A 25,265-nucleotide genomic window follows, 5' to 3' on the forward strand; every position below is an offset into this window, starting at 1 on the left:
TACTAAAAAGTGACCAACTTCTAGCCCTGTTTATAAAACAACCAGCGAATCTATAATATTAACTGTGAAAAAATGTTGAAGAAAAGAAAATTGTCGTAATTTGTATATCTGGTAGTTTGGAATTGTCACGTTTAAAGCTTTTTAAAGTATTTCTCGTTATAAATGTGATATGTCACACGTTGTTCAGAGGTGAAAATTTGAATAAACTTATTCAAGTTATATACATTTTTTTTCCTGAGCTTCTGAATATCAGCGCTAGGCTCAAAGCAAAATTTTCTTATTCTCATTTTGCAACTATATGTTTGAAAAATCATATTTTTGAGATAAGTGTATGTTAATTATTGCTATCAACTGATTAACGGTGTTTTAATTCTTCATTGAAGTATTTTACTGAATCTTGGTTTGGAAATTTCGTATTATTATTTCCAATTTTGAGACACAATTCTCGTTCAAAATTCTGCTTTTCATTTTTTAAATTCTCAATACAAAAAATCATCACTCTAGATATAAACTTCGATGAAAATAAGATTATCTATTCTGAGTATGGAGCTTCTGGAACTTAATTTTAATTGGTTTGTATTTGAATTTCAAGTTATCATACAAAATTTTTAATTTTAATTGTACTGAAACGAATGAAATAGTTACAAATTTTCAAGTCGATAATGATAGATTTTCAAGGTAATTTTGCAACATTAATTTTACCATGTCTCCTTGCATCATAAATATCTCAGAAAAACATAAACTTAGGCATCTAAAAAAATAGACAAGAGACTCTTTTTATAATCAACACAACGCTGCCAAAATTTTACACATCCGAACCCTAGGAATGAAGCTATCTCCGAAATGAAGTGCCCGGATACTAAATGAGGAAACCCTCGATTTTTATATATTTGCTCGAATGCTCGATTTTTATATGTTTTTCTAATACGTAGATTCACTCGGAAAAGTATGTAAAAATTTTAAAAAATCCATATTTCCAAAGTATTTACTTAAGTATGAAGAAATCTTTGACACAATTAATTAGAAATTAACGGTTTTTGCACTTTCCTACCTCTAATCTAGGGATTCCCAATTTGCATGTAGAAAATTTAATTTTTTCCTTTAACTTGACTTTTTCTTTAATTCAAAAATCGTTAGCTTTTTAGTATTTCGTCTTTCTTTTGATTTTACAAATTTTCAAAAATGGACTAATAAAGAGAACTTTAATATCTAGTGAAACAACGTTCAGCTTGAGAAAGTGAGAGGTGAGGGGATGATGCACATTGCCCCTTCTCCTTCAATCTGATCCTAACTTACAGGGTGTTCAATAAGTTCGAATACAAATTGAAATATCGATAATTTAAAATCAACTGAACAGAATTTTTTTTTACTGAAATGGGAAGGTAATTTAATAATGGCCAATCACACCTTTTGTTTTGGAAAAATTTTACCTTAAACCAATTATATGAGCTCCAGCAGTTTGTCAAGTCCACCGTACGCGGCTCGCTCCTTTATTGTTGAAATTGCGTTCCACATAAGAATGCTGACGATTTTTATATAGAGTCAAAACAGGTTTCCTGTATTTGTTTAATCTCGAGATTAAATTTAAATTTAACCAATCCAAGAGAGTTATATTTGAAGGATAAGCCACTTTTCACTTTGAGCCAAAATTTCCAAAAGCATGTATTATTCTGTGTAAAATGGCCTATAAAAATAAACACTACATGCAAAATTAGCAAAAAAAAATCCATTAATTATCAATATAAACTTAATACAAAATTAAACAAGCACATATTTAATGGTTTTCGTCTATTCATGCTGTGGAATAGTTCTATCCTCCATCATGTTGACAAGCTTTTTGATGAAAATCAGCTAGCACGTAGCTACTTTTTCGACATTTCACACATTCTACGAAAAAATAGATTTTATATGAGACAAGTTTAGGAATTCTGTACTTGTTTATTCTCGACAACATCAATGATTATGGGAATTGAACCCAATATATTAGGTGACCTGTAAACTATTTATTTTTGTCAATAAATTCGATTTTTCGTCTGTAGCAGTACTTTTGGTGTGAAAAGGCAGATAAAAATCGAACACTAAATGAAAATTATTTCTTCGACAGCAGGAATAGTTTGTCTGATGATAGCATAAATTACTCTAACAAAAATTTAGATAAATATGCTACGGCTTTACCACACCATTTTACTAATCGTACTTCCATAGCCAGAACTTATGTCTGAGTCCCAAAGAATAATAAGCGTATATTATTACTCTTCTTGTCTTTGTTCATGTTTTTGATCATTTTAACATAAATAACATCAAAATGATCAAAAACATAAAATGGTTGGGCCTACCATGGAGCAGAGAACGCAGAGATATCTGGAACACAGGAACAGGAAGAAACGTGGACCACCAGTACCATACGTTTCAAAGGGGATGGTTGGAAGCATGCTAAGAAAAATTCTCCGTGATGAAAATACAATGCTGAATGTAAAAAAACTTCACGAAGCACTAGAGCCATTCTTCATCGGCTGGAAATGATTTATTTGGTACACAGAAATCACAAAACTTAAGACTAGAAATCTTTTGACGTAGAATTATGTCTTACGGCAACACTATAGGGGGGCAAATTGAAATTCGCGAACGGATCTCGCGTCACAAAAAACGCCTCTTTCAAAGACATCTTTCTTAAAAGACATACCAAGCCTGCTCAACATTGATTGGCTATTCGAAAGTGAAAGAAAACTAGGACGCACCGCCCCTTCCTGAGTTTTGTTTTTTTTTTTCAAGCGAAAGGAATAAAAGAAGGGGTCGACTGACGGTTTGTTTCACTTTTTCAGAGAAATTCATACCTGTCACATGGGCAGAGCAGAATAGAGATGGCCAATTGCAGCGGGAGCAAGTAGTGATAGCTCTGATCACCCGCGACACCAATCACCAAACACACACACACACACACACACACACACACACACACACACACACACACACACACACACACACACACACACACACACACGCACGCGCGCACGCACACACACACACACACACACACACACACACACCTCCCATCAGCACTTTCCATCGCCATGCCACACACACCTCCCGTCACTGCTCATGGAGCACCACCCGCCCACCGCAGCTTATTTCCCACCATCACCCACCGTACACCTCCCCACCACACTTCCCAACACCACCCATCGCTCACCACCCACCTATCGCACACCACCCACCTATCGCACACCACCCACCCATCCTTTTCTCACGCCCATCGCACACCACCACCCGGCCTTCCATGCTACTGGCCCATCGAACACCACCATCCATCCTTACCACCCACCCATCGCACACCACCACCACCCACCCACCCATCGCACACCACCACCACCCACCCATCCAGACCATCCACACCACCCACCCATCGCACTCGTCATCCCTGAATGTTACGAAAAGTCAAGACTCTCTCTTTTTAAGATTTTGGCCTTGAAAAGGGCCGTTTATTGAAGTTTGATTATATGAAAACATAGTTGATCCAACGATTGCCTCGGAATCCTAGGTAAAAGCAACATTTTTAGCTAGTGATTGCTAGGTGATCTGAAGGGAAATAAAAACAAGATACTGATTCCAACGAGACGCATAAGGCTAAACAGTTTGAAAGTTTTGCATTGAGTCAAGCGTTTAGATCAAAGCAGTCGTTGTAAGCTTTTCTCGCAAGCGTTTGATACAAAGCTCGTGTGTTGGTCACATTACTTGCATAACTGCCGGGCGCAATCATTTCGACGGCCTTTTGCTATGCAGTTGAAAAAGCTGCATACTATCTTTATGGGTCGTTTTAGACCATTAATAGGTATCAAACGACAATTTAGGGAAGAATGACTTTTCTTGAAGATAAATTCCTTAAAAACAAATTCGACATACTTTATTCTAGAATGCTAATTTAAGACGAAAAGCATATTGACGCACAAAGACATTGTAATTCTACGTGAACTTCTCGGTCGTTTCTTATATACAACCTCTGTAACTTTTTTTAATAATTTGATATATTTGATGGAAGATTTTTAAAAAATTACTTGTATTTTTCTGCGTTGAACTGTTTTGGATTTCAGTATACAATCATTTCTGGTCTTAGACCAAGGATAAAGCGCCTTTACTCGCTCTTGAAAATAAAAAAAATAAACGGAAACATTAATAGAACATTAAACCTTTCGAGGTCAGGGCTGGTAGCGGTTTGACAATGAAATAGTAGGGACTTTAGTGACCAAAATTTGAAAAAAAGTGACCAAATAGTGACTTTGAGGATCGAAAATAGTGACCAAATAGTGACTATGTAGAACGAAAAAATAACTTTGAAGTACAAAAAATGTGACCAGTCAGGCCCGTGCGATGGACCCTTCCGGGGGGGTTTTCAAAATTCAAATTTAGATAAAATTAATAACAATTTTATGAAGAGATTAACCACCGTAAGTTTTGTTTGTTACTTTGATTTATCGGCCTAGCGGTGAAAAGTGATGTCCTTTTTAGTAGGGACATCTAAAGATTATGAAATTTTTATATAGATGGATAGAAGGTTCACCGCTAGGCCGATAAATCAAATTAATAACAATACCAAAAATAAACAATTGAAAAGGAAAGGGTTTTCTTACACCATTTGTCACTCACAAAATTTTGGAAACTTATTACAATGAATGTTTCAAATTTTCGATAAGTCAAGAAAGTAAGAAATAAATTAGTTTCAAAAGAATTTCTTAGCAAATTTAAAATTAAAAAATATCTGAATTCTAAAATAAATGTCAAATCTTGTACAAAACTTAGCATGAATAGATGTTAGGAAAATGATAATAATTGTTAATTTTTATTCATCTAAATTTGGAATTATTTCCTCATTTTTAACTGGAAGTTTAGTGAGAAATTCCGCTGTAATTTTTTAATTTGAACAAAAAATGTTTAATCACGATTTAAAATGTAAATTACCAATTACTGAATAAGAAATGAATTTTGAACAGAATTTATTCAATGTTTGATGTTTGAATTTAATTTTATAAAAAGAAGAATATATTTATAATTATTTTAAAAGTGCCAGTTATAGAAGCCAGACATGAAACCTTTAATAAAGTAAAATCCTCCATGTTCAACTACACTGACAAAGAAATGTTAGAAAATGAGTAATTATGTGAATGATAAAAACTGATAAAAAATTAAAAATAATGATTTCAAAACTTTTGCTATTCATATTCAAAGCACAAATCAAGTTAGTTAACACTGCGTATTAAAATTTATTTTTAAAGTTGCTACTAAGAACAATTTTTCAAACTTTTTAGATAATTTTAAAAATCATGATCGATCCAAAAAACATGATTTCATATAAAAAATATTAATAAAAAGTGTTTAAATTTTCAATCGCAGGTTTTTAATATTAAATTACAAGCTCTGAGTATTTTGTTTCTTTTGATTAAAATATTGGGTCCTGAAAGAACAGAAGGTTGAAATTATGTTTTATTATTTAAAATTTGGAGTTAAAGGCTTATGGTTGAAGAACACGAAAATTCAGAATTTAAAAACAAGGAAACAATTGTTAAAAATGTCTTAAAAAATTAAAAAGTTTGATTGAAAAAAATCCGGCAAGTTGATTAGAAATTGACAAAAAAAAAACGTACAATAAAATTCGGTAAATTTATTTGAAAATTGAAAAAACAATATGAAAATAAAAAATATTAGTTTTTAAAAACATTTCAGGAAGAGTTTTTTCAATAAACATGTTTCACTATAACCATTTTGGTGCTTATTTTTTTAATTATTGATTTGGTAAATAGTGTCCTCAACTAGAAATTTCGTCAAATTCGGCCGAACACATTTAGTTTTGGTGATAAAGAGTTTATTACTAGTAAAATTGATAGATAACTGATTATGGAAAAAGGTCATTACAAGTATTTTTGACATCACAGCAGAAAGTGTAAAAAAAACTTGATTCTATTTAAAGCTCATTAATTCATATAAAACTTTTATTTCTAAATAATATGTTTTTGATTTGAGTTTTTGTAAAAACAAAGTGCAGAAACTTCTCTAAAGATTTTAAATTATTTTCAAAGTCATTTCAATAACAAACCCACCGCACGAGGAAAGGTGTGCTCTGATATGTCTAACCTCACTCGAAAAGCGGCGCGTCGAACTGCAGCAAGGTTTTATATTCGACACATTGACCAACCGTATTGACTGTGCTTACATTCTACAACGTGTTAACATTCATGTACCAACGAGAACACTTCGACAACGTCAGTTTCTTTCAATTCCTCACCACCGTACTGCCTATGGCCAAAACTACCCTATTGACAAGTGTTGTGAACTTTTTAATTAAGTGTTTAATTTGTTTAATTTTAATATGTGCAAACGTCGTTTTAAAATAGGCTTAAGAAGAATTTCCTAGTTTTTAAGTTATCAGTTTGTACGGTAATTAAACCAAAGACGAAATAAATAATAATAAATATAAAAGCTGATAGAAATATTGCATACATATTTAGATTCGGGGAACCCAAATTAGTTGAAATTACCGTTTAAATTCATTAAAATTCATTTAAATTCATAAAAAAAATGTAATTTTTGTGGCCTTGTGTGAATTTTTACAACCCTTTTTTTAAGTATATAGAAGAACAAAAAACACGAAATAAAATTGAGTCTGAAATTGTTTTTTTAAGAATATTTCATATCATCATAACATTTGTTATGACATAAAAGATTTTTTTTAATAAAAAAAAATGGTTCCTTTCAATCTCAATCTTAGTTACACTTCTTAATAAAAACCTATTCTAAAGACGAGATAGGGTTTTTGTATATCAAGTTTTGAGTTCCAATAGGTTAATTGAACTAAAACTTATAATCTACAATCAAAGTTAGTTTCAATTCATGAACGTCAAATAATGTCGTTGGTCGAAATGTCTCAAGCCAAGGGAGATTCTAGCTGAAATTCCGCCGGAGGCGAAAAAAATTTCTGACTGACTGATCAAGTAATTTACCGTTACTACCATCAATATTGACACGCGCAATTCAAATTACTCTTTCATTGGTTTATTATCGGTGAAAAAAGTGACTTTTGGTGATAAAAGTGACCATTTTTCGGAAAATAGTGACTTTAGTGACCAAATGATGAAAAAGTGACTTTTTAGTGACTGGCCCAAAAAAAGTGACCAAGTCACTAAAAAGTGACTCGCTACCAGCCCTGCGAGGTCTATTAAGAGCTCGAAAGGTTCTTTAAAATATTTTACTCTTTTAAAAGAATTTGGTAGTGATCTTACTTCGGAACCTCTCTGCAAATGATGAACTGGAACTAATGAATGTAAAAATATTACCTTAAAAAATTATCTACAGAAAAACTGTTCCAAAGAAAAGCTTCTGAAACAGAGATCAAGGCGTTTTCTGAGACACTCCTGAATATCTTTATATTTAAACTTGCACACAAGTTTCCATAATATTTGAGGCGGAATATTTCACGAGTTGTTTGAAAAATGTCCAACTGTCAAATTTTCAAATGTTTTAATGTTTTTTAACAAAAAAATGAAGTTTAGGACATAAAAACGTATGAGTAATCAAAAACCTTATCATTAAATTGGATCTGAAGCTTCACTGTAGTTCAGCGCTCATCTTCAAATTGAACTTCCCTAGATTGCTCCGGAAGACGTACCAGATCCTCCAACTGAATACACAGAGTCAAAAGATTTCACTTTTAATTCTTCATGATTGCACCACAATTTGCAGCCACTTAAACTCTTTTCTATTTAACTCATTATTAACATAAACGCACAATTTCACGTGTAATTCACTTTTCAAACTTTAATTTTTCATTTATTTCTATTGGAGCAGAAAAAAACACGTGCGATGTTTAAAAATCATCGCTTACTTCTCCCTACGGCTCTACCACACCATTTGGTTAAAAAGTGTATTTGGACTTATTGAACACTCTGTAAGTTAATCTGAATCGAATGAAATAAAATTACAACCCTTCGTTTCGAAAAAAAAAAACAAATTTGCAACAACGAATGTAAGAATAAAAGAATAAACTGTTTTTGATTCCTTGAAGGACACTTTTTTTTTTGTTTCGATTATAGTCGTTTTACCATCTTTATGGCATTCGCGACTTTATCAACGTTACAGTTGGCGGATCGTTATTGAGAAACTATCCGGTACAACTGTGTTCGATGTTTACTCTTGGGCTCGAACTCGCGGACATCGGCTCAGGAGACAACAGACTTGCCTTGAAGGACACGTTATTCCCAATTTGTAAAACGATTTTGAGGAATAATTAAAAAATCACGAAATGAAAGAAAAATTTTTGATATATAAAGCAACGAAGTTCACATTTCCCGAGGTGCAAAAATTTAAGAGCTGATTATCATTCAAAATCAGCTAGTGGAGGAGTGCTAAATGCATAATATGCATATATTATATGCAGTTATTTTCGTTATATCAGCTCTCATCAAATAGAACCAAAATGGATCTAAGATATTTTTGAAAGCAGAACGTTTTATTGTCTCCAACAAAATTGTTGAGTAAATTAAAAGATTTAATATAAAAAAAATGAAAACCCTTTTGTGATGTCAGAAAGAGCTATATTCTTTTCAATAAAATTTTCTTAAATTAGTAGAATTACATTTTTTGTCTAAAGGTCACATGTTTACTGAAAGACTTGAACCCGTCAAACTGTCCAGAGAAGAGATTCATCCAATCAAAACTTTTCGGTCTTTGACGAAGGTAAAATTGAGAAAATATATATAACCAGCGGACAGTGTTGAAAAATCCAAGAAAGATTTGGCCTAAAGTAGTAAAGATAGTCGGAGAAAGCACTTTGCAGAAGCTGATGCGTAGTGTTATGAGAAAAGTAAGAGAACTCGCTTAACCTACCCCGAAAGAAAACAATTTTTTTAAGTATGTTTCAGAATAAAGTGTTTAAAAAAATATTTTTTTTTATTTAAGAGAGACAGTGTATTTATACATTTCGGAACAGTCTATAATTGAAGCGTTACCCCTGAGCACTAAATACAGTATGACTGATGATGCTTACGTTTGTCGAAAATTATATCGACAAACTAGTTCCACAGAATTTGTGTACGTGATATTTCTGCATGTAGGTATAACGCAATAACGCTTTTTCCTTCAGCTTGTTTTGATTAGAGATAGAACACCATGAGCGCAAAACTTTGAGCTCTTGTTTGTCGTTAGTTGCGTAGCCGCAAAAGTGTAAACAACTTTTGGCTCTGCGACAATCTCTTTGTGACTGTAAAAGGAACACCGAGTCCTCCTAAATAGCTAGGTAAATTGCGTTTATTCAGTTTCAATCTAAGTCTAAGTCGCTGGTCGCTGTGGTGCATATCCATTCAAGTGCAGGTGCCGGCACACCGATTGAATGTAGGTAATCGGTTGAAACCACTGCCACACTTATGAGTCGGTATCATTAGACCGCGCGCGACTTCGCTGGTGGGGCAAGCCTTGAGTGATGCACTTAACCGTGAAATCAGAAACCTCTGTCTGTTCTTGGTGTGCTACTGGGTAGTTGCTAATGGTTAAAGAAAATAACAATGTCAAGACCATCAAGCGAGGAGCCGGGCCCGGCGTACACGGATTTGTGGTGACCAATTAATGAGTATCGATCCGGTGAGGTTTTATGCTATCGGAAGCGGTTGGCAGCCGAGACCGGACATGACTCGCGCTCTGGCCAGTGGTACTGACCTAGGCACCGGATGGCTGATGGATAGATTTTGCTGGATATTTATAAGAATGAAAACTGATTTTTATTATCATTTTTTTTTTCAGAAAAATGGGAAAGTGGTTGGCATGTGTATCTCGCGAGGACAAAAACTTTCAAATTTGTTGAAATTAAAGGAGTTTTTTTGGAAAAAATTTGACTACCAGTATTCGTATTTAAACTTGTTTGACATTGATCCCTTTCTCAGCATTTGATAAAAAAGCTGATAATTTGACCACAGACAAACAGACAGGACACTTAGAAGAAAAAATCGATTGATTTTTCGCAAAACGATTACATTGCCATCTAGCGGCGACATTGCCTACCAAACAATTACAATTCTATAATGGATCATGGTCAGCTATGACAATTTGGCGTTTCTCACTAAAACGTAAACAATCAATTTATCATTTGTAAAGAGATTACGTTATTCTCTTCTATAAACTAACTAGCTGACCCGGCAAACTTCGTTAAGCCTTTGAATTTCGCAAAAATAATGAACATGTAAATAAGCAGAAAATATGTAAATAATTATTTACGCTCATGAAACTGGATTGTTACCTTCAAACGGAGTGAATCGACACAGTTTTTTGACTATTTTCGTAATACTTCTGTCATATTATGGTAGTGCCTACCTCCAGGTGCAAAAATTTTCGAAGAAGATTGACTTCCAACAAAACTGGAAAGCGAATATCTTTTGGGATAAAGTTAAAAATCTATTTTCTTCCGTTTTATTTTTTTTTTATTTACAGAGGATCCTTGACACCGATATGTTCAATTTCTATTAACCCCAAGATAAGTGTCAAAAAGTGTTTTATTGAAATGTGTCGTCATTTTAAGCAGTTTTGATCAACTGTCTTTCCTTTTTCGCCAAAACCGTGTTTGAAATTTTCTTTATCGTATAGGTATCAAATTTGTAGAAATGGCACAACACTTTTCATGGTATGAAATTTTGCAATTTTTTTTATGCTGCAAATATATAAATATCAACAAATTTTCATATACCATTCTGTTTTTCGTTATCTATCATGCATTTGATATGTTCTCTGTTTTAGATAATCTCCTCTTAATTTTTAAAATCATCTTTTTTATATCGACTTTAATTTTATCATATTTATCGAGAAATGGATGCTTAAGCACTGAACAAAGAAAATTAGAACATTCAATATATGTGTATGTACATTAGACTGAGTCGATTTGGGGTCATTTTGGAATTTCTTAAACCCTGGGGCCTAAAAAGCTTTGTATTGGTCTAAAACTCATCCATGATTTTTTGCAAAATTTTTAAGTAACGTTTACATGAGTAAATTTGAACTTTTAGGTTTGTATGGGAAAATTGAATATTTTGTACTGAAAAATCAACATCACTTTTGTTTCTTCTGTGGATCCGGGCCAGCTGATGGTTTTTGTGTTAATTTATAAAATTCCTAAAGGAAATTTTCCGCTGAAAAACTTTGTCGAAGACCGTAACTTCGTATCTTATTAGGAAAAAAAGTTATTAGCAGTTTAACAGGGGTATGTCTTTTCGCACTGATAAACAATAAATTTAATTAACATCCCTGCAGAGTGCCTAGCGAGGTATTGCGTGACTACTTTCCATGGAACACTTCACGAGGCTCAAGCAGTGATGTCAATTGAATTTATTGTTAATCAATGCGGAATAAACAAACCCCTGTTAAACTGCTAATAACTTTTTTTCCTAATAAGATATGAAGATACGATCTTCGACGAAGTTGTTCAGCGGAAAATTTCCATCAGGAGTTTTATAAATTGGCATTAAAACCATAAGCTGGCTCGGTTCCACAGACGAAACAAAAGTGATGTTGATTTTTCAGTACAAAATATTCAATTTTCCCATACAAACCCAAAAGTTCAAATTTACTCATGTAAACGTTATTTAAAAATTTTGCAAAAAATCATGGATGAATTTTGGACCAATACGAAGCTTTTAAGACCACAGGGTTTGAGAAATTCCAAAATGACCCCAAATCGACTCAGTCTAATGTACATGGAATTTTTATTCACAGCAATTTCAAATCGAACGGTGATGAAATCTTTTTTTACTTTGAGAACTTGAATTCAAAATCAGAAATGAAATTCAAAAAAGTCTTTGCAAATCTAATTCAGTTTTCATTATCTCTGTTTTGGATCTTGAATGATATTTTCGTCGAGACTAAAATTTTTATTTTCCAAGCTTCTTGTATTTGAAGATGTTATTGAACCAATTATCTGTTCTTGATTTCTGATACTGAGTGTTGGATTAAATTATGAATTACAACACTTACCCGGTCAAGTCCGGGTAAAACCGGGCAATCCGGCTAGCTTTGGGTAAATTAGCTTAAAAAATGTTAAAGTTGCCTTGATGCTGAAGCAAAAATGACAATTTTCGAAAATAGGTATGTATACTCCATGCCGGCTTATTGCGTTCTTTTTTTTTTCACCCCATACGGAAGGTGAACAATTACATCCAAGTATCCATTTTACTGGTGCCACGTGAAAAGTACACTTGCAATGAAAAGGGGCGCCAAACTTCCTATCCTTCCTATACATCAGTAAGCCTTGATTGCTTTTGGCGCCTTCCTACTCTGGGTGATTCGAATAAAAAAAAATGGAAATTGGGTGCCATGACATTTATTTGATACGAATAAAAACTAAAAATTGATTTTCAAATTCCACAAAAACATTTTCGAAATTATCTCTCCGTTGTGTTATTTTTCGCGTGAAGACGAACACAACAAAAAAAATCGCATGCAAATCGGATGATCCAGTGAAGAGTTTTGCGTGTTCGCACATTTCTGTATGGTCTCTCTCTCTCTCTCCCTGTTTTATATATATAGATTAAAATTTTTGTATTTCAGATGTTATTGATACTGCTGTGCTGTTGTTGACGAGTAAAACTCTAGTTCATTAAAAGAAGTTCAGATTAGAAGATTTCCGAAATCTTCTAGAGAAAGATTGGAGGAGACATCGGTCTTTATCAAGCATTTCTGCATGTAATGAATATTTTTAGTCTGTGGTTTGACATTACATTACACTTTTGTGTCCAATATAATTAACCAATATGCATTCTGCAGGATGATTCAATAGTCAGTTGCAAACGTTGATCATTGCTGCGCTTTTGCAATTCGGATTAAACCTCTACAATGGAATTGTTATCTTATTTTAATCGCCGCTGGGATATATTCTTATTTAATTTTTGGCATTTCGGCGAGTTGTGAAAATTCAAGGTAGAATATTTAGAAAGAACATGAAAGTATTATAGGTGGAAAGATCAAAGCTAGAGCGCTTTGGGTAGAAGAAATTGAATAGTTGGTGAAAAATGTGAGCAGGGCTTTTGTTGTGTGAACAGCTTTTGAACTACTTGCGTGATTCTTTGCCGCGCGCCGTTTCAATGTTGATAGGAAGCGATGAAGAAACCCATCGCATTCCTACCCACATTGAAACACGGACGGGTCGAACACATGTGAGATTGTGTCCGACCGGGCAAAAAATCACCCAAGCAGCGCTCACATGTGCTGTTCTATTGCTAAGCCAATTCTATCGATGCGTGCTACTTTTTCAGGTACATCGGATGGTTGCTACTTTTGTTTTTCGCATATTATCCATCCGATGCCTTACTTTTTTGCCAAATGCATCGTGGTGAATTGTGTTGTAATTTTTGTTATCCCATTTCCCCCCTTCTTTAGCCCTGCTCACATTTTTCACCAACTATTCAATTTCTTCTACCCAAAGCGCTCTAGCTTTGATCTTTCCACCTATAATACTTTCATGTTCTTTCTAAATATTCTACCTTGAATTTTCACAACTCGCCGAAATGCCAAAAATTAAATAAGAATATATCCCAGCGGCGATTAAAATAAGATAACAGAATCACTTGGCTAAAGAAGGGGGGAAATGGGATAACAAAAATTACAACACAATTCACCACGATGCATTTGGCAAAAAAGTAAGGCATCGGATGGATAATATGCGAAAAACAAAAGTAGCAACCATCCGATGTACCTGAAAAAGTAGCACGCATCGATAGAATTGGCTTAGCAATAGAACAGCACATGTGAGCGCTGCTTGGGTGATTTTTTGCCCGGTCGGACACAATCTCACATGTGTTCGACCCGTCCGTGTTTCAATGTGGGTAGGAATGCGATGGGTTTCTTCATCGCTTCCTATCAACATTGAAACGGCGCGCGGCAAAGAATCACGCAAGTAGTTCAAAAGCTGTTCACACAACAAAAGCCCTGCTCACATTTTTCACCAACTATTCAATTTCTTCTACCCAAAGCGCTCTAGCTTTGATCTTTCCACCTATAATACTTTCATGTTCTTTCTAAATATTCTACCTTGAATTTTCACAACTCGCCGAAATGCCAAAAATTAAATAAGAATACACCTAGGTCTTTTTTTACACTGATATACGTACCGCGTAAAAAAAAACCGTGTAAAAAAAAACCGTGTTAATTCCCGAAAACCGTGTAAAAAAAAACCGTGCTAATTCCCGAAAACCGTGTAAAAAAAGAACTTAAAATTTATGCAGCTTTGAAACTTGAAACAATGAGACATGTAACTAGACACTTTAGACCTTAGACATGACACCTGAGACATGAGATTTGAGACCAGAAACTTGAGACTTTATACTTAAGACATGAGACCTGAGATCTGAGACTTGCGAACTGGTACCTTAGACTTGAGACCTGACAATTGAGACCTGAGACCTGAGACCTGAGACCTGAGACCTAAAACCTGAGACTTGAGACCTGAGACCTGAGACCTGAGACCTGAGACCTGAGACCTGAGACCTGAGACCTGAGACCTGAGACCTGAGACATGAGACCTGAGACATAAGACATTAGACCTGAGACCTGAGACACAAAACATGAGACCTTAGACATTAGACATGAGACCTGAGACCTGAGACATGAGACCTGAGACATGAGGCATGAGACATGAGACATTAGACATGAGCCATGAGACATAAGACATTAGACATTAGACATTAGACATTAGACATGAGACATTGTACATTAGACATTACACATGAGACATGAGACTTGAGACATGAGATATGAGACTCGAAACTTGAGACTTGAGACCTGAGACCTGAGACATGAGGCAAGAGACATGAGACATGAGCCATTAGACATTAGACATTAGACATGAGACATGAGACATGAGACATGAGACATTGGACATGAGACATTGGACATGAGACTTGAGACTTGAGACCTGAGACATTAGATATTAGACATTAGAGATTAGACATTAGACATTAAACATGAAACATGAGACATGAGACATTAGACCTAAAACATTAGACATGAGACTTGAGACTTGGAACATGAGACATTAGACATGAGACATGAGACATGAGACATGAGACATGAGACATGAGACATGAGACATGAGACATGAGACATGAGACATGAGACATGAGACATGAGACATGAGACATGAGACATGAGACATGAGACATGAGACATGAGACATGAGACATGAGACATGAGACATGAGACATGAGACATGAGACATTAGATATGAGACATGAGACCTGAGACCTGAGACCTGAGACCTGAGACCTGAGACATGAGACCTGAGACATAAGACCTGCGACCTGAGACATGAGACATTAGACATTAGACATGAGACATGAGACCTGAGACATGAGACATGAGACATGAGACATGAGACATGAGACATGAGACATGAGACATTAGACATTAGACCTGAGACATGAGACATTAGACCTGAGACCTGAGACCTGAGACCTGAGACATGAGACATGAGACCTGAGACATTAGACATGAGACATAAGACCTGAGACTTGAGACCTGAGACATGAGACATGAGACATTAGACATTAGACTTGAGACATGAGACATTAGACCTGAGACCTGAGACATGAGACATGAGACATTAGACATGAGACATGGGACATGAGACCAGAGACATGAGACATGAGACCTGAGACATTAGACATGAGACATGAGACCTGAGACCAGAGACATGAGACCTGAGACATTAGACCTGAGACATTAGACCTGAGACATGAGACATTAGACATGAGACATTAGACCTGAGACTTGAGACATGAAACATGAGACATGAGACATGAGACATGAGACATGAGACATGAGACATGAGACATGAGACATGAGACATGAGACCTGATACATTAGACCTGAGACCGGAGACTTGAGACCTGAGACCCATGCCTCATGTCTCATGTCTAATGTCTAATGTCTCATGTCTCAAGTCTCAAGTCTCATGTCTAATGTCTCAGGTCTTATGTCTCATGTCTCATGTTTAATATCTAATGTCTAATGTCTCATGTCTAATGTCTAATGTCTAATGTCTAATGTCTAATGTCTAATGTCTCAGGTCTCAAGTCTCAAGTTTCAAGTCTCAAGTCTCATGTCCAATGTCTCATGTATCATGTCTCATGTCTAATGTCTAATTTCTAATGTCTAATGGCTCATGTCTCATGTCTCTTGTCTCATGTCTCAGGTCTCAAGTCTCAGGTCTCAGGTCTCAGGTCTCATGTCTCATGTCTCATGTCTCATGTCTAATGTCTCAGGTCTCATGTCTCATGTCTCATGTCTCATGTCTCATGTCTCATGTCTCATGTCTCATGTCTCATGTCTCATGTCTCATGTCTCATGTCTCATGTCTCATGTCTCATGTCTCATGTCTCATGTCTCATGTCTCATGTCTCAGGTCTAATGTCTCATGTCTAATGTCTCAGGTCTAATGTCTCATGTCTCAAGTCTAATGTCTAATGTCTCATGTCTCAGGTCTCATGTCTCAGGTCTCATGTCTCAGGTCTCATGTCTCAGGTCTCATGTCTCAGGTCTCAGGTCTCAAGTCTCAGGTCTCAGGTCTCAGGTCTAATGTCTCATGTCTCAGGTCTCAGGTCTCAGGTTTCATGTCTCATGTCTAATATCTCAGGTCTAATGTCTCATGTCTCAAGTCTAATGTCTAATGTCTCATGTCTCAGGTCTCATGTCTCAGGTCTCATGTCTCAGGTCTCAGGTCTCAGGTCTCAAGTCTCAGGTCTCAGGTCTCAGGTCTAATGTCTCATGTCTCAGGTCTCAGGTCTCAGGTTTCATGTCTCATGTCTCATGTCTCAGGTCTAAAGTCTCATATCTCAGGTCTAAAGTCTCATGTCTCGTGTCTCGTGTCTCGTGTCTGAGGTCTCAGGTCTCATATTTCAGGTCTCATATTTCAGGTCTCATGTCTCAGGTCTGATGTCTCAAGCCTCAGGTCTCAGGTCTCATGTCTCAGGTCTAATGTCTTATGTCTCGTGTCTGAGATCTCAGGTCTCATATTTCAGGTCTCAAGTCTCAGGTCTAATGTCTCAGGTCTCAGGTCTCAGGTCTCAGGTCTCAGGTCTCAGGTCTCAGGTCTCAAGTCTCTTGTCTCAGGTCTCAGGGGTCTCATGTTTCACGTTCTTAGTCTCAGAGCTAAGATTTTCCCAACTTCAAAAAGATTCTAAGTGTTTTCCTTTGAAAAGGACTTAGAATATTTTCTCTCAAAAACCGTGTTAATTCGCGAAAACCGTGTAAAAAAAAACCGTGTTAATTCCCGAAAACCGTGTAAAAAAAGCCGTGTAAAAAAAAACCGTGTAAAAAAAAACCGCGTAAAAAAACCTAGGTGTACTCTACAATGGAAATTAGCCCTTGATTGAAGAGGGACCATTAGAGCACCTGTATCCGTGGTCTAAACAGCCAGTTTAGATCCAAATTCCGACCCAAGCAACCGCATCCGTATTCCATTATAGCAGTTTCATCACACACTTTTTTAGAACTGGTATAAGGATGGCTCCAAAATTGATGAAATTTGGATCCAATTAAACGCAGTTTTAAACCGTTTGACAATTAATGAAACACGAGTGGGGTTGCCCGTTTTTTCACTGGATTGGATTTCGTTGGTTCAATTGTTGTATTAATAAGACCCAAGAATAGATTACGGATACAGATGCTCTTACAGCTTTACTTGAAAGTAAAAAATCAATGTACCCAGTGTATGTGATCGAAACAAACGAAAAGGGCCAGAGATCAATACATTATTGATTCTCGGTAATGGTTGTTTTCATAGCCGTAACTATGAACGAGGTGGGTTCCTCCCCTGAGGGTCCAGAAAAAAACGAGGTATTCTATCTTATACTCAAAATTTAAAATTTATATGATTGAGTAAGTTTATTTAAATGAAAAAATCTGGACTAAGAACTGATGCCAAAACTTCAAAAACTAATCACAGGTTCCGAATTTTCAAAAAATTTTCAATTGTTGATTGAAATTCAATTCTGAATATTACATTAAATTAGACTTAACCAGCGGTCGGCAACCTTTTGAGACAAAAGAGCCAAAAATTGCAAATTAAGGAAATGTCCAAGTTTCAAAGAGCCGCAATTCATTTTATCCTCACTACATATAGGTGATCGCTAAGATACATTGCATCCTGATGTTAACTCAGTTTTATTATCCTTTTTCAGAACGCCACAGATTTTTGTTGTTTCATTAGCAAACGGAAGCGATTTTCTTTCTTCTGAATCAATACATTTTCATAACGTTTACAGCTTAGTAACGTTGAAATTTTGGCGATTTACCATTGTGATCTGATAAAATTTATCATTTTAAACTTCGTTGCTATTCTTTCCTAACACCTTTTCCCAGATAAAAAAAAAGACTTTCGATGTGTTCTGTTGAAATATTAAAAAGAAGCATTGAGAATTTTATATCATAAAAATGCACACTACAAGATGTAAATTAATATGAAAAAAACTATACGAGGGTTTGTCATAATTATTTTTTCTCACATTCTACAAAAAAGCGTTAATTTTTTGGGTTTTGAACAATAGTTAAAATCCATTGAGGTTCATTTGTTTGCTATGCTCATAAAACTATCATTTTAAATCGATAAATATTTTCCGGACCTTAGAATAAATAAACCAAAAAAATTTAATTCATAAATACTCATTTTACTGATTGAAAAAATTATTCAAAATTTGACAAAATTTAACTATTGTTCGCGAAATGTGGCCTATAAAATGTGGTTATAAAATTTCTTTTAAATTTTTATAATTACAAGCATTCCGATTCAGCTCTCTAGTTCTCATTTTGATTTCTGATAAAATTAAAAAAAGGTTTCAAAAATTATATTTTTCGATAACAAAAATTTAAGTTTGAATTCTCAATTCTGTTCAAAATCGTAACCCTTCCAAGTTGTTTCTTCTCCATACTAATGAAATCTGAAAAATAATGTCTAAACCTCTGAGTCTCAAATATATCATGGATTCAAATTAATCCTTCTGTCAAAGCTTCTATGAATTCTAATCACAAATAAATATTTTGAATTTTTATACAATTACAGTAGTTTTTCGATTTTATCACTGTTCGATTTTATCAATACTCGCTAAATTCACGCTCGATTTTATCACGGTTATTGTTTCGATTTTATCAGGATTTTTAGAAATCATTCAGAAACCATTTCCAGGACTTTAATTTTCTTTCAAAAGCGTAGAGCGTCTTTGTAAATGATATTTTTTATGGATTATGTTATGGTATATAGGCATTGAATAATATGAAAATGCCATTGAACTGCTTGCTTTAGCTGTATAGTGTAAAAATCGTCATTTAGATTTTAAAAACATTTGTAATAATCAACATAAGTATTTAAACTTCACGCTAAAGCTAGTGTTGTTATTTGTGCTTGGTTAACCGCTCTTAAAAAGTAAACGTTTTCCGGTTATGCTAATCATGTAAAGATGTGGGTGCATTTAAGCGTTTTTGAAAAAGGATATATGTCTCTGATTTCTTTGTTTAGTTTGTTTATTTGAAAGGGTGGCGTGCGCAATCGTGATTGGACAGTCTTTAGTATTGTCTGAAGGGATAATTTTGGAAGATCTAAATGAAACTCTGCTATTTTTGCCTTAAAATGTGTAAAAAGGACTAAGATTTCTGATTTTCTACATATGAAAAACAAAAGATTATCTGCCAAACAATTTCGAGATTTGAAATTTATGTGTTGCATTTTTCTTTGAACTCTTTTTCGAGATCGACATAAGAGATATCGACTGTTAAATTTCCATAAATACTAAACAATTCACTTTAATTGGATGTTCAATATCAAATGGATATTTTACATGGTTTTATTTAAAGAAAAAATCCTAAAATTCCTAAAGAGAAGAATAATTTGAACTGAAATCGATCTATTGTGTTTAGTAATCTTTGATAATTACATCTTATGATCAAAATTTATTGATACAAAACGTTTCCACCACTTAAAATACTATAAATTATTGATTAAAGATAATCAAAATACTTTATTCCACTTTAATTTTTAGTTTCGCCAAATACACGGTTTCGCGATATTCACGGTGAAATTTTTTTCGACCGTGATAAAATCGAAAAACTACTGTAGTGATTTGTAATTTAATCAATTTTATTTTTTCGTTGTGTCAAGAATTTATTCTAATTTTTCAATATTTCAAAACAAAACAATTTCAAATATTTCAAACAGTCAAAATAATATTTTTAAAATGCTTTTAATTCTTCACAGATTTGCTGTATTTCAGTCTATTTTGAATTTTAGGAATCGTCAAGAATAGATTCTACCGATGATGTAGAAATATGCTGGGGTCCAATGAATGTTTTGATAGCTATCTCGGATCTTCCATAACAATAATAAATCTTACATAATAATAGACATCTAACTTTGGCTTTGCTTCGCTGTATTTCATTTTTCAACGAATCGATTTTTTAAACTCAAATTTTAGTTTTTTGACGTTATTTTGGTCATCACTTCATAGACCAACCAAAACCAAAATTCTGATAAAAATGATGACTCAATAAATCAAAATCAACTTTTAGAACAGCCATGACGATTTAAAAATAATTGCAGAATTAGGAGTAAGGTTTAGAATTAAAAAAAAGATGTAAAAGTTGTTATATCATATGATATGATATATTAAAGTTTATGGAAGAAAATGCTTCTTTACCAAATAAAGTTTCTCCTTCGAATAAATACCTAAAAATATTCAAATTATACATGAGATTCTAAAATTAGACCAGCACTCAGCTCTTGGTTTATAAAAATATATTTAAACAAACTTCAAAATTTTGTTCACTTGAACTCATGTTCAAAATTAGAACGAAGAACTTATTTTTTTTATGGAAACAACAACCGAACATTGAGAGATGGAACTAATATTTGAAAAATTTAAAAACAAAATGTCTTAAGAAAGAAATTTTAATGCACAGAACAATTGTTATCAGTATTCAAAGCATTATTAAAATCATCATCTGATGTTCATATTTGATCAGAACGGTGGTAAAGAAAATTTATTTTTAAAATATTCAATTCAAGAAAAACAAACTCAATTTCATAATCTTAACAGTGAGGACTTTATTTGACGATTAAAAAATGCTCGGTTTTTATCCGATTGAATCAGAAAATCAAATTCAACGGAAAACTTCCCGTGCCAGCGAAGAAAAATTTCTCCAGGCTTCCAAATGCTATATCCAACTTTTATGAAGAACTTTAACTGATTTCTAAATCTCAACTTGGTTGCAAACTGACAAGATGCTGTTAATTTGTTTTATAGTAGTTTTTTGGTTTCTTTTGGAATCCTGAGAAATATTATCTGAACTGAAGGAACTTATGTTGCATCCGTTTACTCTAGAAAATTTCGAGGATTTTCAAAATTTTTACACATTGAGTTAAAGAGCCGCAGTTATACGTCCAAAGAGCAGCATGCATTATAAACCTGTAATTTTGCTGTACATTGCGTCTAATATTAAAACAGTAAATATTTGGTTTTTTTTCCGAGTCGTGTGACGTTACCTGCCACCTTGTAGTGCTGCCTTTTCGGATTTCAAGCCTGGAGTGGTTACTGTACCACTCCAGGCAAAAAATCCAAAAGGTGTTCCTGAATCAAAACCTTGGAGCTTGAAATAGTTCCTTTGCCTGCTATCTAGTGTTAAGGAGTACAGGTTATTATATTCCAGTGATCCACCGGCCCATAATCTATTGGTTTTTCAGAGTCGTCGAATTAAAAACGCGATTCAAACTCTTGTTTTAGTTAACTTTCTATGAAACATCAATCGTCCATTCGTTAAAATAAAATGAATTACATTAGTGATGTTTGAGTTTATTTCATGCACTTTATTCCACATGCTTATTTCCTATTTTGAAGAACCATAAACATTTAATCCAGTTGTCCACCGGATTCCGTTCAATATTGTATCAAACATTGTATTCCATCTCGTGCCATCTTCTAAGCAAGTTGTCCGTTTGACAGATGAAGACTCCACATCCCGGATAGGAAAAACGAACCGAAATCGGTTGGGTTTCGGTCGGTTCAACCCGTGAATCGGTTAGAAATCTTACGAGAAATCCCACCGAATTCGGACGGATTCAGTGCCCTGGTGAAACAACTTTCCTGACGACGATAAGTTTTTGCGAGTGAGCTGTCAAAACAACCGGGTCGTTTCAAGACGGAAATCGGTTAGATTTCCTACCAAAATCTAAGCTGAAACTTGACGATTTTCCGATCGAAATCGGTCAAAAAATCCGAACGTTTTGCCCTGTTGTTTTTGTTGCTTTTCTACCCTGTTGTTTAAAGTTTTTTTCAGATTAAAATTGTTTAGAAAACAACGAAATAATTTTTTTGGATAATTTTAATAAATTTTTGGGGCCAATAAAAAAAAAATTAAACAACAAATTTTTCATTTTTTTTTTCTTGCGATGGAAATTTCTTCTGGGGCCCATGGGATAGCAGGATTTACTTGATGATCGATCGCAGCATTGATGATCGATATGCCAGATAGGTGATCGATAGGCCAAATAGGACACACAGTAAGCCAGATCAGTCGAATTTCCTCAAACAGGTCCAGGACTTGCCTATGGTGTTTTGGTGGTCCCAATGCTCGATTTTGTTAGACCCAACTTCTAGCTCCTTAGTGATATCCAGTTGCCTTCTAGGAGATCGACGATCTTGTCCAGCAAACAATTGGCAACCAGACCGTCCGTAGAGAATTTTAAAAAAAAAATTTCAATCTTATTTTCGTAATCGATATGTTCCATTACTTGAGCATCAGTGCATCAACTAACACCAGTTCGCGCCTGTAGTTCCATCAAATTTACAACAAGCGACTTCCGGTAGTCGTAATACAACAGGTGGCTATCGTCATCTTGTGCAAAAATCCTTGAGCGCAGGACCACGTTCCGGATGCAGTCAACAAATGACATTATGTACTTGACTTCGTGCAGTTTTTCCTCGGAGCTGAGACCTTGAGTTGAGTTTGTGGAAGTTGTTGCTGTTATTTGCCATCGGATGATTTTAATTTTCAGTCATGTGTCGGGAGATTTGGAAGAAAATATATTCAATTAGATTCACGAAATTTGTGAGTCATGAAGAAGAAATAACACAAACACGGATGACAATCATTCCGTACAGATCCTAATGAATTGTTTACCTATTCTTAATGATCTGGTTCGATGATGAGCCCCAGCGGAATCAAGTTTATCGGGAGAACTTACTACTTTCTTTACCTCCTCGGAATTTTTTGTGGCAAGGTGTCGGTCGAGACACGCTTGTTGCCGAAATTTCGGAGCAGCTTAGCAGTTTTTCTCCCCGTGACAGTTAATACATGTCCGGCGTTTTGTAAGTTCTGGTTCCGTCCTTGTTCGCTTGGTTCGGAGCAAGTAGCAGCAGATTGTTTGCACTTAGCAAGTTATCTCGCAGGGAGCAGGTATATCCGGTTCCCACGGCAGAATTTTGCAAATAACTCGCGCACGTACACCTTCTGCCGGAAAAATCGGAAAAAAGTAAAACAATTTTTTTTTTCTTTGCTGTGGCTGGCGTGGCCGGGGCCAGTAAAATAAAAATAAAAAAAATAACAAATCTGATCGTTTCGGCCAAGACAATCTGACGGAAATCGGAACAAAACCGAACCGATTCGATCTGACTGCGTTGGATTTCTGTCATGTCGATACTGTTTTTATAGCAGTGTGGAAAGGGTCCGGAAAATCGAAGGGAAATCCAACAGAATTTTGACGGTTTTCAACTGACAAGCTTTACTTTGACAGTAATCGGTCCGTTTGTGAGATTCGCTTCGATCCGGGATGAGTCCACATGCGGCTGTGTTATTGTTTGTAGAATGTCAAATTGATATTCTGTGCAATTCACTAGATTTGCATCTAACCGATAGTTCCCGAGTGAAATGATCTCTCAACATATAGAAGGCCACACTTTTTTTTCTCGGGGCTCATCCCGAAGAATGATTCATCCCTCCCCTTATAGAAGGCCACGCGTCAGTTTCCGGCTCATATGGTCACTCAACAATGCTCAGCTTTATGTAATTTTATGTCAATTTCTCAATAAACTAGCTAGTAATAAGTAGTATCAATAAAATTTAATGTTGGCTTGATGTTACGGGAAATTGGCCGCTTCCATACCAGTTTTCTTACCAATGACCACAGTAATCCGCAAATTCCTGTAAATAAACATGGGAGAAAAGGTAATATTAATATTCGAATTATTTTCATAATAAGTATTTCTTAATTGATTATTTTATTTTGCAACCTTATGGCCGAGCCGAGATAAGGAATCTTAATCGATCCATAAATTGAAGATTTTTTTTGACGAAACCGACATTTTAAGATTTGATTTGACCAATTTTTTTGTGGTAACACCAGATCTCGACGTTTTATGCATTCCTAAGTCATTTGGCATCAAAATTAAAATTTCAATTTTCAGAATTTTCTTTGGTGAATTTTAAAATCCTTAAGTCGATTTTTAACAAAAAAATATTTTTCAAGATTACACCAGATTTCGATGTTTTATGCATTTTAGAGTCATCAACATTAAAATTTCAAATTTTTCCGATTCTCTTTGGCCTTTCTTTGGTGATTTTTGAAGGTCGAAATACCGGAACATTGGGCGCTTTAAGGCACCCCTAAATCAAGTCTGATTGAGCTGAAATTTAGCACAGGTCAGTTTTTTTGGACCAATCTACAAAATATGTAACGTCGGCTTTCAAAATTAATACATTACCACCCTAATGTATATAGGTATACCTACAAGATAAAAGATACAACAATAATAATTTGAAACAAAATTTGAGAAAATAATAAGAGTAAGAAAGTAAAAAACAATTCGTTCCAAATATATTACATTTTACCGTTAAATTCGAATAAAAAAAAATCAAAGCATCGTCACATTTCCTCTTGTAACTGAACAATTGCGGATTCTATTCTCCGTCACTCACAACTAGCTGATCGCCTCAATGGGTCAATCGTCGTAGCGAAAGCTTCAAACGACTTTGCGCCTCAATGACGCAAATACCAGCCGGGTCCAAAGTCCAACCGTATCGGGAATCCAATCCAAGCCCGCCGGCTGAAGCCAACCTGTTTTTTGAGCGACGAGATGTTTTTGCTCTTTGGTGTTTTTTCTTCCTTCTTATTTCCAAGCATTAATCAAATCAATCCGCTAGTGTCGTCATTTGTTTGTGAGGATTGCATGTGAGTGATTGAGGATACATATAGCTTTCTACGTTTT

The 25,265-nt window shown here is 34.9% G+C and overlaps 1 protein-coding gene across 2 annotated transcripts in view; it reads right to left on the reverse strand.

Annotated features, from left to right (window-relative positions):
• Positions 1–25,265, reverse strand: part of LOC129740991 (carnitine O-palmitoyltransferase 1, liver isoform) — a 120,606-nt gene that overhangs the window by 61,852 nt on the left and 33,489 nt on the right. Inside the window, exon 2 of one of the 2 annotated variants that reach the window (XM_055732674.1) lies at positions 24,176–24,201. The exons of the other annotated variant lie outside the window; for it this stretch is intronic. The gene's annotated coding sequence lies outside the window, so the exon portion shown is untranslated. The remainder of the gene's footprint in view (positions 1–24,175; positions 24,202–25,265) is intronic. 2 annotated transcript variants of the gene reach the window in all.

Source organism: Uranotaenia lowii, chromosome 2 (genome assembly GCF_029784155.1).
Source record: "Uranotaenia lowii strain MFRU-FL chromosome 2, ASM2978415v1, whole genome shotgun sequence".
NCBI classification, from domain to species: Eukaryota; Metazoa; Arthropoda; class Insecta; order Diptera; family Culicidae; genus Uranotaenia; species Uranotaenia lowii.